Raw genomic sequence first — 13,771 nt, 5'->3', positions numbered from 1 at the left:
TTTGATGAAGTCTTTCAAGTTACGGGATGTTAAGTGACTCCTCCCTTTGTAGGCAATGCCCATGGCACCAACTCCATTGTTTTATTGCTTTTCTCTGCTATTGAATTTGGATGTGTATAAATGGGTCTCCTGGACTCAACTCCTGGATGCAACACGTTCCACTTTTACTCAACACTGGGCCCTTAATTCTCTAGTCACCCACCACCTCTGAAGGCCTTGGGCTTTTGATCTTCAGTCTTCAACATTGGAGAATGTCAATGCTTAAAAGGTGATGGAAGAGACAGCCTTTAGGAAACGCCTTTGTTAAGTACCCTTTGGCCGACCGCCTCTGCAATCTTTTTCTATGTTCGAGGCATGTGGGCTGCTGAATTCATATCTGTGCATAGATCGCCGCCTAGTGTTGGGTCCGGATGATTGCACATTGTTGTCCTGGAAGAGTCTTCGAAGTATCACGAGATAGGTGGCTCCTCCCCTGGACTACAGTGCGCATGGGCATCGACTCCATCCCCAGATTGTTTTTTTCCGCCATTGGGTTCGGATGTGTTTCGGTTCCCTCTGTCGGAATCGATAGTTGTTTAACTTACTTTGCTCGAGACCAAAAGGTCTTTAGGACTCGCGTCGGTATTGTCTATCGTTCGGGTTCGTTTGTTTCATCGGCTCCGAACCAACACTGACCTTTCGCGTGCTTTCGGCGCGGACGGGCCTACACGACGCTCCAACCTACTTTCATCATGGAACGAAGTCCATTTAAACGGTGCCCGGTGTGTGCCTCGAAATACCCACATATCGACGTGCACCCGGTGTGCAATAAATGCATGTCGCCGGACCACGACGAGGCCAAGTGTATGGCCTGCTCCAAATTCCGGTCGAAGAAAACACTCAAGCTCCGCCGGGCTGCGCGACTGCAGGCCCAGCGATCGGCACCCCCTCCGACAGACATCTTCGACACGGAGGATGTCGGCGACGACTCTATCCAGGATATCACGGAATCTAACCCGGCGTCGGAGGTCGAGGAGGACTACGACGCGGAAGACGAGGATTTAGATGAAGTCGTCGAGGAGGTAGGGGACGACGACGGGGCCCTTGCCACCGTAGAGGATAGCTCGGACGAGGAGCTTCCTCAAACTGACTCCGGGGCCAGCCACCATTCTAAGGCCCAGGCCGAGGGATCGCCTTCGGGCCTTACCCAAAGCCTTGATTCCCGTCCCACGGCTCCGCCTTCCGGCCCGGCCACGGACATTGATACGGCACCACTCCCGGTACAGAAACCGAAAGTGAAACCATCGGTCTCGACGCCAGACGTATCGAAACCGAAAGCGCTAGTCGCGCTGGTCGGGTTGAAGACTTCGGAGGCCTCGGCGCCGAAGAAATCCAAGATGGCCGTCGAGCTCAAGGGCCACGCCAAAATGGCCGACCCGAAGACTACGGTATCGAAGCCGAAGGTTAAACAGGCCGACGCGGCTGCATCGGCGCCGAAGATGGTCGACGCACTTAAAAGTCGCATCGATACCAAGAAGGCCGACGACCATAAGAGGGCCACTCTCAACACTAAGAAGCGGCAGGACGACCCCAAGTCTCTCGCTGCCCCGCTTCCACTCGAAAAGGCCAAGGGGGCAACTGCGTCGGCTCCGAAGACTGCGTCATTGGTCGCCATCCCAAAACCAGCTTCAGAAGACTCTCTCGAGCCGGTGCGTCCCTCCGCCTCATTCACTAAGAAGGTCACTGAGTCCCTTCAACGTATTAGGGAGGGGGCCGTAGCAGTCGAGCCGAAGAACCCTGTGCCGCCCAAGCCTCTTCATAAACCGGCAAAGACGCCAACGCCGATTCTGTTCACGTTTCCGCCAAAGGCGGCGCCCAAGGCTTTCACAGCAAAACCTGGGGCCGGAGTGCCCGTGAAGATATCTTCGACGCCGAAGGCATCGTTGGTGGTTCCAAGCCCACGGCACCAACCGCTGGCAGAAGAGGAGCGTCGAGAAGTGTTCATCGACGCCGACACAGGCAAGCTCTCTCTCCTTAAAAGAAAGATCACCCCTGAACCACAAATGGAGCATTTCCAAATTCCACTTAAGAAAAAGATGAACTCTGCTGGTGCCTCTGCCTCTATGGAGCCTGTATCACCACTAGCACATGAACTTTCACCCACTCACTCTAATGTGGAGGAGGGTGATGGCGACAACGAGGATGAGTATTCCTATCCAGTCTACTCAGACCCAGAAGATGTAACTGAGCCATGGTCTGCTGGTGGCGATCCTGGGGACACGCATTCAGGACAGGAGCCTCAGCTATTTTCAGCCAAGACTTCCCCAACAGAAGACTCTGCAGCTTTCAATGCTCTAATTGAACGGGCGGCAGCCAATCATGATGTTGATCTCCATGCTGACCCAGTAGACGTCGACTTTCTCTTTGACACCTTTTCAGTCGCTGAGAAAACCGTAAAGACTTTGCCAATGCTGAAAGGGGTGTTGAAACATGCGCCAGAAGTCTTCAAGGAGCCCACCCGAGCAAGAGTCATCAACCCACGTATCGAAAAAAAATACAAAGCAGCGCCCACTGATCCTACTTACATCAAAGGACAGTTGCCTCTGGATTCCCTGGTTGTCTCCAATGCACGCAAAAGGGCCAACTCACAAACTACGGGTGATGCTCCTCCCCCAGACAAGGAATCAAAAGTATTTGAGGCTTCAGGGAAAAGGGTGGCTGCGCAGGCAGCCAACATATGGCGCATATCTAACACACAGGCGCTACTGGCGCGTTATGACAGGGCACACTATGACACTCTAGAGACCCTTTTACAGCACTTACCCGATCAATATAAGGAAGCAGCAGAAATGTTGATACAGGAGGGGAAGCTTATCACCAATGCTTCAATTAAGTGCGCTCTGGATGTGGCTGACACCGCCTCAAGAGCAATTAACACTAGCGTTCTACTTCGTAGGCATGCATGGCTCAGGATATACGGTTTCAAACCAGACATTCAAACTACCATCTTGAACCAAACAGTCAACCCAGACCACCTGTTTGGCCCAGAGGTTGATACCACCCTCGAGAAGATGAAGAAGGACACCGACACTGCGAAGTCTATGGGAGCCTTGCAGTCCCAGCAGTTTCGGGGTGGTTCTTTTCGACGCTCCAATAATAGAGGCACCCCAAGGGGTCACCTGTCACAGTCGACGCAATTCTACAAAAGCAACACCCAACCTTCCTATACCAACAAGGGTCGGGGTGGATACCGTGGCAACAACGTCAAAGGCAGAGGACGGGGAAATAACAGCTCCAGGTCCTCCACCGCCAACAAACAGTGACGCCTTGTCACTGCCCCCCGACCACGCAACACCGGTCGGGGGGAGACTCCAGCAGTTCCTGCCCGTGTGGAAATCCATCACCACGGACAGGTGGGTCACATCTCTTATCCAATACGGTTATTGTCTGGAGCTCACATCCACTCCACCCAACATACCCCCAAAAAGCCGTCCTATGTCCGGCGAGCACTTGCACTTGTTGCAGCAGGAAGTCAACGTCATGCTGCAAAAAGGAGAAATAGAGCTCGTGCCCCTGCAGGAAAGAGGTACAGGAGTTTACTCCCTGTACTTTCTGATTCCAAAAAAGGACGGATCCCTCAGGCCCATCCTAGACCTCAGACCTCTCAACTTTTACATTCTGTCAGAGCATTTCCATATGCTCACGCTGCAGCAGGTTCTCCCACTGCTTCGGCAAGGGGACTTCTTAGCAACTCTGGACCTCAAGGATGCGTACTTCCACATTCCACTGAATCCTTCACACAGAAAATACCTCAGGTTCACCATTCAAAACCAGCACTACCAGTTCAAGGTTTTGCCTTTTGGGGTCACCACAGCGCCCAGGGTTTTCACAAAGTGCCTGGCGACGGTGGCGGCACATCTGAGACGTCAAAACATCCACGTCTACCCCTATCTGGACGACTGGCTCATTCAGGCAAAGTCGGCCCAGCAGTGTGCCAACCACGTGTCCCACACCATTCACCTTCTGCACGATCTGGGTTTCTCACTGAATTATCCAAAGTCCCATCTCCAGCCCGCCCACATACGGCAGTATCTGGGTGCGACTATAAATACTCTGGCGGCCACAGCACAGCCAAATTCAGTGAGAGTCGACAGCATTCAGTCGCTGATCCAAAGATTCAGACCTCAACACTCGCTTCCAGCGAGGGTGTTCATGCAGTTGATAGGCATGATGGCCTCCTGCATCTCCATTGTCCCTCACGCAAGACTACATATGCGTCCGCTTCAGGAGTGCTTGGCACGTCGGTGGACTCAGGCTCACAACCAGTTGAAAGACCTAGTGTTGGTGAGCGGTCGGGCGTACAACTCTCTGCATTGGTGGAATCCACGAAACCTTTGCAAGGGCCGACCGTTTGAGGAGCCTGTGCCACAGATTATCCTGACAACGGACGCTTCTCTCCAGGGATGGGGAGCGCATGTACTCCAATACACTGTGCAGGGACTATGGACGCAGCAACAGGTGAAGATGCACATCAATGTACTAGAACTGATGGCGATCTTCATGGCCTTAAAGGCATTCAAAGTACATCTGTGCAACAAGGTCGTGTTGATCCGGACGGACAACATGACGGCCATGTACTACATTCAAAAACAGGGGGGCACTCACTCTCCGCAGCTGTCTCATCTGGCTCGGGGCATGTGGAAGTGGGCCATTCAGAGGAACATTTTCCTCATGGCAGAGCATCTCCCAGGCAAGGACAATCAGATGGCGGACCTGCTCAGCAGGCACAGCCACCAAATGGGAGATACATCCATCAGTACTCCAACCGTACTTCCAAAGGTGGGGTCATCCAGAGATAGACCTGTTCGCCACAAGGGAGAACGCAAAATGCCAAAGCTTCGCCGCCAGGTTCCCACACCCACAGTCGCAGGGCAATGCGATATGGATGAACTGGTCAGGCAGATTTGCGTACGCTTTTCCCCCAGCACCTCTGATTCCGCTGGTGGCACGCAAACTCAGGCAGCACTCAATGACTCTCATCCTGGTTGCTCCAACTTGGGCTCGCCAACCATGGTACACCACGTTTCTGGAACTGTCCGTGGTGCCGCATCAAAGGTTGCGTCTCACACCCAGCCTTCTGACGCAGAGCCATGGCGACATTCAGCACCCAGACCCGCAACAGCTCAACCTGGCGATCTGGCTCCTGAAGTACTAGAGTTTGGCTACCTCAACCTTCCTCCCAATTGCATGGACATCATTCGGGAGGCTAGGAAGCCCACTACTAGAGCCTGTTATGCGGCGAAATGGAAGCGGTTTGTCATCTATTGCACAAACCACAACATTGATCCACTAGATGCTTCTATTCAGAACATCATCTGTTACCTGTTCCATCTATATAAGTGTAATCTGGCATATACTTCCATTCGCATTCACCTGTCTGCGATGGCCGCATACCTCCAAAATAGACGGCACCTTTCACTTTTCAAGGTGCCTGCCATCAAAGCATTTCTGGAAGGCCTCAAAAGAGTCATTCCACCACGGACTCCACCAGCTCCTGAATGGAACCTCAATGTGGTTCTTACCAGACTGATGATTCCTCCCTTTGAGCCACTACATTCCTGCGAGGTGCAATTCTTGACATGAAAAGTGGCTTTCCTTGTAGCAATTACATCGCTACGGAGGGTTAGTGAACTGCAAGCCCTCACAATCCAAGAGCCTTTCTTCCAAGTTCATGCTAATAGGGTAGTGCTCCGCACTAACCCTAAATTTCTACCCAAGGTTGTGTCTCAGTTCCACATCAACCAAACCATTGAGTTGCCGGTTTTCTTTCAAAATCCAGAGTCACTGGCGGAGCGGATGCTCCACACCCTTGACGTTAAACGGGCCCTCATGTATTACATTGATAGGACCAAAGATTTTAGAAAAACTAAACAGCTTTTTGTTGCCTTTGCACCACATCACAAAGGTAACCCTATTTCCAAGGCTGGTATTGCTAGGTGGATCGTGAAATGTATTCAAATCTGCTATGCAAAGGCAAAACGCACTCTTAGCATTCCACCAAGAGCCCACTCCACCAGAAAGTTGGGGGCCTCTATGGCTTTCCTTGGAAACATTCCCTTAGAGGACATATGTAGAGCAGCCACATGGTCTACCACACACACATTTACCAAGCATTACTGTGTAGACGTGCACTCCAAACAGCAGGCAGCTGTAGGGCAGGCTGTTCTCAAAACACTTTTCCAAACTGCTGCAGCTGGCACGGGCGGCCGCCGCTAATGGAGGGACTGCTATGTATTCTATGCACAGATATGAATTCAGCAGCCCACATGCCTCGAACTGCAAATTCTACTTACCAGTATGCATCTGTTCTTGGCATGTAGGGCTGCTGACATTCATATCGCCCGCCCTCCTCCCCGGCGCCTGTAGCAGCTGCAGTGTTCACATATAATTTCATGGCATGGTCATCATTCACTGAGTTTCACTCCATCTTGGCCACAATGGCTAAAAACAATCTGGGGATGGAGTCGATGCCCATGCGCACTGTAGTCCAGGGGAGGAGCCACCTATCTCGTGATACTTCGAAGACTATTCCAGGACAACAATGTGCAATCATCCGGACCCAACACTAGGCGGCGATCTATGCACAGATATGAATGTCAGCAGCCCTACATGCCAAGAACAGATGCATACTGGTAAGTAGCATTTGCATTCCAGACCATAACTGCTCCAAGTGTCCCTTATGTTTCCCCTTCTTGTGAAAAAAAAAACCTTCCTTCCTTATCAGAGAGACAGCTCCACATCAGGATACAAAGACAGCCAACTAGAGAAGTCCCAGACATATTCTGTGAAACAGACCTTTCGCAGCCGAGGAGGAAGACGAAGTTAACAGGTAGATTCATCAAGCCGAAATTGTCTCGCAAAGGGCCAGATTCTGAGAATCTGGCCCTTTGCGAGCACTATTTTTGCATTTGGGATTCATCATCCCAAATGCAAAAATCGCAATTCTAGAAATCGCTAAATTGCGATTAATTGCATTTAAGGATTCTCAATTTGAGATTCCTTAAATGCAATTCATGAACCATTAAAAAATTGTGAATTCGCAATCTGGGACCGCTATTTACCGCGAAGTCTAACTACGTGGTAAATAGCGAAAACTTAGAAAAATGCACTGTAGTGCATTTTTCTAAGTTGTATGTTACACACACACACATGTCCTTTGGACATGTGTGTGCTCAACACCAGTGTACATTACCATTTCAGGGGTGCAACAGGGTGTCCTTTGGACACCCTGGCACCCTTGAAATTGCTTCCTTATTTGCGATTCGCTAATTGCTAATCGCAAACAAGGAATGACTCCCCATTCATTCCTAATATTTTATGCGATTTCTACTGCTTCCTTATTTGCGATTCGCTAATTGCTAATCGCAAATAAGGAATGACTCCCCATTCATTCCGATGGGCCTTTAGGCCCATAGGAATGAATGGGAAAGCCATTCCTTATTTGCAATTAGCGAATCGCAAATAAGGAAGCAGTAGAAATCGCATAAAATATTGCGATTTCTACATGCATCCCGTTTTGCGAGTCTTTAATAGCGAATCCTTCAAATTCGCTAATAAGGACTCGCAAAACATGACCATGATGAATCCGGGGGTTAGTCTTCAGATGTTCCGCCACACCAACCCTCAATTAATTGACTCCAGTACCTCAACCACCTAATGAAGAGGAAGAAGAAGGCACTCTATCCTCTTTATCCAATATGGGTCCCCGCACGAAGACTGCACCCAGATGCGCAAGTATGTTTGAGGGCGAAACCCATTGTAAACCTCCTAACCGGACACAGTCTGAGAAGGAGCACCGCTCTTAAGGCAGTAGGGCTTCTGACCTGCACATAAAAAATGGACCCCGTCAGGGCGCCTCCAGCCTTTGGGTTCCGGTTGGCACCTTAGGACTGCATCGGAGCAGAGGTGGGATCCACCAAAGGGCGTAGAATACCATCGACCTTTGAGTCTACAGAAGGCTTTCGGCACCCAAAACTCTCAACAACCTTAAAAGCCAATGGATATGTTGACACCTGGATAACGTTTGGTGCCAAAACCTGACGTCATTTCAGTAAGGGCTTCCCCATCTGATGATGTAACATGTATCATGGGGTAATCCAACGAGCACCTGCCTATTACAAATTAGATCTGCACATCATGCCCAAAGAAGAGGACCTCCTGGCGAAAACACTCCCTAAAACGAAAAAGCCTATGCAGTTGCTCCTTATGCTTAAAACAATGCTTAAGCCAGCCCCCATAGGCTTGCAGAGCCTGTCAAATTTGGGTATTCACACCCAGAATAGAAAAAAAAATTAGCTGTTCTTCATCATATGTCCCTCGGGGGGGGGGTTATATTTCACCTGCATCTTTGGTGGTGCAAAATGCAGTAAATGGGCCTCTGCTGAAGCCGCAAGAAATGCCCCACCATCTGACAAGCAGACTTAGCACGTTGACTTGCTTGGCAAAAAGATAGCGATCAGTACAGACATATTTTCAATCCTTTGGGGAATTTTCTATGGTATGGTATGACCGGGCTCAGTGGGAGGAGATGGATGAGCTCATCCAACATCTCCATGACCAATTCAAGAAAAGAGGGAGGAAATAGTAAACAAGGGAAAAAACATTTCTAATGCAACTATAGGCTGTGCCCTTGATGCTGCTGATGTGGCTGCCAGGGGAGTAAACCACTACATCATACATTGCCATCACTCTTAGCTCCGCCGCACCAGTAAGAACAGTCTACCCCGAAGTTCGAAGCACCGTTCTCCCTGACCTGGAACACAAGCAACCCAAACCTATGTTGGCCTGATTGGGCTACTCGGTTGGATATAGCTTGGATCCAGTGGCACATCAGTCTTGACCTTACTCCAAAACAAACAAAATCACCTCTCTTGAGCAAAAAGTCAAACCAAAAACAGCTGCAATCATACAACCACAAGGGCCGTAAGGGCTACGGGTGCAAGGCATATAGGAGTAACCATTCCAATAGGGGTAGATGTGAAGGAGCCACTACCTTTAACTATTGACTTAACCTCCATCCCCACCCAATTACACAACACTTGCCAGGTGGAAGTTGCAACATTTCCTTCCACACCAGGAGGTAATCACTTCAGACCAACCAGTAGGTTCTCACAGTCCTTGGGCATACACTTCTTATTACCTCACCAATCTTCCTACCACTTCCACATATCATGAGCTCAGAGTACCTTCACCTTCTCAAGTAGAGGTTACCCATGGGACAGTAGAGCCGGTACTCCATCAATATTAGGTCTATGTGGTTCACTTCCTATATTTCATCATTCCACATAAGGACGTCTCTCTCAGGCCAGTTCTTGATCTTCATCCCCCCAACAGGTATGTCCACAAAAAGTAACAATTTAAATTGGAAGTGTATGACAATTAACACAAAGTGGTGGTAGCGCTGATGGAGCACAGGGATGACATTCTTCAGTTTTCATGTGGAATAGAAGGGGCGGCCTCGGCGGCAGAGCCGGCGCCGGAGAAGGGACAAACAGTTACGGAAAAGGCGCAGAGAATGGAGCTGGCTGGGGTCGGACCGGCACTGCCTCCTAATGCGGATCCCAGGTTGGAACAAAATGGTCGGGGAACCGGGGAAAGGGTGGGATAAACGGCACCCAGTGCAGTGTCGAGGGTGGAGCCGAGGGCGGCGCCGGGGCCGGAGCCGCCAACGCTGCACCTCGTGGCACCGGAGCCAACAGTGTAGTATCCTGTGGCGCCGGGGCTGGAGGCGGTGGCGGAGCCGCTGGGCCAACAGGATCTGGACATGGGACCGCAGGGACCAAAGGCGCACCAGCGGGAGCCGGAGGCCTAAAAAGGCGGTTCATGGCAGCAAGGAACTCTTGCACCTGTTCGGGAGTCGCCGACGGACCCGGGTATAGCGGGTAGGCTGCGGGACTCCCAGGCTCCAGAGGAGCAGCATGGCGAAGCCCCTGCCCCACTTGTCTGCCTCCGAGGAGCGACCGGGGGACGTTGGAGAGCAAACACGCTTCTTCGACTTCTTTTTATGGCGCCGCTTACCGGAATCTGAAGGCGAAGTCTTGGAGTCCGAGGAGCAACGGCTCCGGTCCCGCGAGCGGTCCGGGGAAAGGCCCCTAGACCCGGGACGGTGATGAGACGAAAGCTGGACCTCCAGCAATTTCCGGCGCCGCTTCCGCAAGGCCTTGGGGGCCATGGCACGACAGTCCCGGCAACCCGGAATTTCGGTCTCCAGGCAGTAGAGGCAAACATCGTGGGGGTCTGCCACTGACATATTTAGGCGACAGGCCCCTCACGACTTAAAGCTGGGCACCCTACGTGCACCAGAAGGAAAGTGGGGAGACAAAAGTTTCAAAATAGCAGTCAAAAAGTGACTAAGGTACGTGCTCAATCCGGATCTGCGCTTACTGGCGCGGAAAAAGAAAGAGCTGACGTCAGCGAGCATGGGTGGTGCCTAATTACTCTCCGTGACGATGCCAGTGACGGATGCGGAGCCCCAGGACGCCACCTTCTGACGCTCAAGGGTACTGCTAAGCAAAACTTTCCAGATTCAGTCTGACGCCTGGGGATATTCTAAGGTAAATAATCTATCACTAACGTGTCTCTTTCAGATAGATGGTGCGGTAGCACACTGTCATTTACAAACAGCATGTTTTCTGTTGAAATGTCCCCATATTTGGCAGTGATGTGCAGTGTTACGGACACCACTATAAAGTGCATAAACAATATTTTGTGGAAATAAAATTACAGCAAATATTTATCATTTTCACATCACAAATTTATGTCCCTTGATTTGTTTTGGTCCTCTTATGTTGCCCTCACACTTCAAAATTATATATATATTTTGAAATATTTGTAAAGTTTGTAAAATTTGCTGTGTTAGAAAAAATCTGGCATACTACAACCTTTCCAGTGAGAGAAATAAAAGTCCCCATATTAAAAGAATTTGCAGCAATTTGTCAAAAGAAATAGCCTTACATTTGACCTTGGTCAATGAAAGCACAGCAAATGTGACAAGAGAAAAACAAAATGTAAAGACATCTTTATTACTCATTCCCCTTTGGAACTCGAGAATAATTATTGTAGTGGTGCTGCAACACCCTCAGCATCCCTACTTTCAGCGCCTGTGGCCCAGTGTATGGGTCAAGAGCCTTTCAGTTAGGTTGAGTATATTGTTGAAGTCACTTGGCCTGTAGGCGCAAAGTCTTTAACCCTTTGGATGCGTCGGACGGCCCCAAGCCGTCCGACGTCACGGTGGGCGTGTGCGTCGGACAGCCGGGAGCCGTCTGATCTGCGCACACGTAAAGTTTTGCAGCATCGCTGGGAAATTCTGCCAGCATTCAAAGGGTTCAAGGGATGAGTCTTTAGTAATGGACGACCCAACCTAAGAGCAATGAGTCCACGGTAATGGTCACTTTGAAAATGGTCTTTAAGGGAAACTGGCCCTTATCAGCACTAGATGTTCCCAGTGACCCTCTGCCTGTGACAACTATGCTGAGAGGCACTCATGTAGGAGGCGCATATGGTATCTGGAATGGGGAACTATGGCTATGCAAGAGGACATCATGCCCATGGAGCACACCACTGATCTGACTGAGTTGATTATTTGGCTGAAAAAGAAGCAGTAGTTGCTGGAATTACATTCTACTGGTATCTAGATCAGTCAATCACCTAGCTAGTGGAATGCGTGGGTGTCTCCCTTTCTGAGGTGGGTGGCTAGCACCTGCTAGACATTTTGTGAAGCCTTTTGGGGCTGTGGGAGTGCCAAAAAGTAACAATTTAAATTGGAAGTGCATGACAATTAACACAAAGTGGTGGTAGCGCTGATGGAGCACAGGGATGACATTCTTCAGTTTTCATGTGGAAAGGTATCAAGTGGACATACCTGTTGGGGGGATGTGACTCCGAGCAAGATTGGGTGGACGACTTGGAGGAAGCAGGCGACCTTGATGTCTCCTCTGACCCGGGGTTCGCCTCTCCCCCGCCTACGATGGAGGAGGGTGCCTTCTATACGATGGTGCTCTGTCAGGCTTCTGAGGCCCCCAACCTTGACCTCCCCACAGTGGCCCTCAAGACCAACCTTCTCACAGAGGTGCTCCAGACGGCGTCTACTTTCTCGGAGCCGTTGCTTCCCTTTAATGACGCCCTTACAGAGGTCCTCTTAGGCACTTGGTCGAGGCCAGCCACTGGGGCCCGGTGGATAAAAACGTCGCCCGCGCCACCGACCAGCGCCCGGCGACCCTGCTTTCTTGATCACTCACCCTACTCCTGAGAGCCTGGTCATTCAGGCCTCGACGGCACAAAGGGCTTTTCCCACGGCCCTCCCAGATAAGGACTCTGAAAGACTGGACCAGTTTGGGAAGCGGTTCTTCTCCTCGGCCAGCCTGGGGCTGCGGTCAGTGAACACCGCCTGCTTGTTGGGCCGCTACTCCCACATGGTGTGGGATGCAGTTGCTCAAGTGTTGCCTCAATGTCCTAAGGTGGTGCCGGCTGCCCTTTCTCAGGAGATTGCTGAGGGTAAGGATGCGGCTAAGTTCGCCATTCGGTGTGGGTTGGACACCGCCGACTCATTGGGCAGGGTGATTTCTACAACTGTGGCGTTGCAGCGCCACACCTGGTTGCGTTCGACTGGGTTCTCGCCCGATGTCCAGATCTCACTCATGAACATGCCTTTTCATTGGCACCCGCCTGTTTGGCGACAAGGCTGATAATGCAATGGAGCACTTTAAGGACTCACGGACTACGGCCTGTGCAGAACCAGCCTCAGCATGGTCGCGGTTTTCGCAGGTGCGGCTCGGGGAACCAGTGTATGGTCCGTCCGCCTCCACCCCCGCTGCTTCCACCTCCAAACCTTCCTAATCTGAGCTTTGGGGAGCACGCCACGCCGGTGGGTGGCAGGATCCACCACCGCCTCCCCCGCTGGCACGAGATTACATCAGACAAGTGGGTGCTGCAGATAATCTGCCATGGTTACTCCCTTCCCTTTCAGCTGCCATGCCACCTCGGTGCCACCACATGTCGGGGGATCATTTGGTTCTTCTCCAACAGGAAGCCATGGCCATCCTGGCCAAGGGGGCCATTGAGTGTGTTCCTGGGCCAGAAGTAGTGAGTGGTTGTTATTCCCACTACTTTCTGGTCCCCAAGAAGGACAAAGGGGGTCTGCTTCCTATCTTCGACCTCCGGGGCGTCAATCGCTTCCTCCGGAAGGAGAAGTTCAAGATGCTGACTTTGGCTCAGGTCTTGGCTGCCCTGATGGCCTCCTGCATCCTGTTAGTGCAACATGCCAGGTGGCATATGCGGGCTCTGCAGTGGGACCTGAAGTTCCAGTGGGCGCAGCATCAGGACAACCTGTCCGATCATGTCCAGATCTCGGAGGGCACTGCACGACACTTGCAGTGGTTGGTCACGAATCGCGATTGGGTCAATGGCAGATTCCTCTACCTTCCCCAACCAGAGCACACAGTAGTGACGGATGCGTCCCTCCTGGGATGGGGAGGCCACTTGGGAGAGGCAGAGATCAGAGGTCTCTGGTCTCTGGCGGAGTCCCGGCTCCATATCAGCCTTTTGGAGCTTCGGGCGATCCGACTTGCACTGAAGGCATTCCTTCGCTCTGTCCGGGGAAGTGTAGTGCATTTGTTTACGGAGAACACCACCGCCATGTGGTATTGCAACAAACAGGGCGGGTGGGATTGTGGACCCTATGTCAGGAGGCTCTGCGCCTCTGGACATGGCTGGAACCTCAAGGCATTACCTTGGT

At 51.3% G+C, this 13,771-nt stretch overlaps 1 protein-coding gene across 1 annotated transcript in view; it reads left to right on the top strand.

The window, feature by feature from the left end:
• The window catches only part of BIVM (basic, immunoglobulin-like variable motif containing), a 219,415-nt gene that overhangs the window by 172,981 nt on the left and 32,663 nt on the right, over positions 1-13,771 (top strand). The window lies entirely within an intron of this gene.

The sequence above is a fragment of the Lissotriton vulgaris genome, chromosome 8 (assembly GCF_964263255.1).
Source record: "Lissotriton vulgaris chromosome 8, aLisVul1.2, whole genome shotgun sequence".
In the NCBI taxonomy this organism is placed as follows: domain Eukaryota; kingdom Metazoa; phylum Chordata; class Amphibia; order Caudata; family Salamandridae; genus Lissotriton; species Lissotriton vulgaris.
Note: the sequence above shows the minus strand (reverse complement) of the source record. Positions and strands in the feature narration are given on the sequence as shown.